This window comes from Cynara cardunculus, unplaced genomic scaffold (genome assembly GCF_001531365.2).
Source record: "Cynara cardunculus var. scolymus isolate 2C unplaced genomic scaffold, CcrdV1 Un_Scaffold_122, whole genome shotgun sequence".
Lineage (NCBI taxonomy): Eukaryota > Viridiplantae > Streptophyta > Magnoliopsida > Asterales > Asteraceae > Cynara > Cynara cardunculus.
In genome coordinates this window covers 52,357-53,649 of record NW_020200564.1, presented here as the reverse complement: position 1 = coordinate 53,649, position 1,293 = coordinate 52,357, and positions in this window count along the sequence as shown.

Below are 1,293 nucleotides of genomic sequence, written 5' to 3'. Positions count from 1 at the left end.
ATTGTGATACCAACTATGATACCAACTCAAACCTTAAAAACAAAGATACACAATGTGATATCCATTGTGCTATACTGTGATACCTGCCGGATTAATGTTCACCCGAGGCCGGAGATTGGAGGTCGGAGAGACTTGCAACACCCTATACTTAGATTTTTCTTTTAATCTGGCAAAAATTCGGCATGACCCGTTCGAAAAGTCGTGTTTTGCCATTTTTTTAAACCTGTAAACATTTGCAAAAGTAATGATTGTAAAATAACTGACCATACAAAAACTATGATTACTAACTAGTCTTAATAAAGACGACTATTTACAAGGTAAAAACTTTCATATTCTTTCAAAAAAATACATTTCCCCAAACTAGATTAAGCTTCCAAAAGTCCCAAGCATTGCATCTTCCTATGAACTTACCTGCTAGCCTTATAATAACCAAGAATGTTGCTAGCACATTCACTTGAACCAGTTCCTGAGACGCACGTCGACAAACAAAACAAATCAGACTACATGCCTGGTGAATTCAAGAGTTTTCACAATACAATATTTCAAGTAATTTATACTATAAAAAAATGCATGACTTACATATGCTTGATGTGATGTGTCAAATAAATGTTAAGTCCAACCAAAACATTATAAGTTAGCAGTCAATCAATATTTACAAAGTTCTATGAATACCACACAGTATGGGGGTGGCCCATAACAACCGGAATCAGTGGAGGAGCACTACCCAGCAGTCCACTTATCTGTTAGGCTAATTTCGGTTTAATCACCATTGCGCAATGTGTCCACCTGACACTAAACCTATTAGCCGAGTACCTAGCGCATATATCCATGCATGGTACTCCATTACATTACCAATGGGAGCAACCCATTTACTGTAAAGGGAGCGACCCCAATACAAACGCAACAAAGGGGGTGACCCTAAGTTGCCAGATCCGGATCTACCATTCTCATGTCAGTGAGTAAATATATAAATCACAATGCCTCATTTATACAACGTAAGATTTTCCTCCTTTGGATACAAAACAGGTTTATTTATTTTTTTACAAAAATACATATCAACTTTCCAAGTCACCAAAGTATTTCATACATACTTTATCAAAGAGAACAATGCATTCTTTATATGTATAAAGTCACTTTGTATAAACATCAATACCTTCATTTCATAACATCATTTAAAATCATGCATTTTCTACTTTAATCACTAAAATACGTCCAACAAAATAAATTATGTAAAGGTAATTACGTTTGACGTGTACCCCATTAAAATCTACTTGAAACTCACCTTAGCCTATT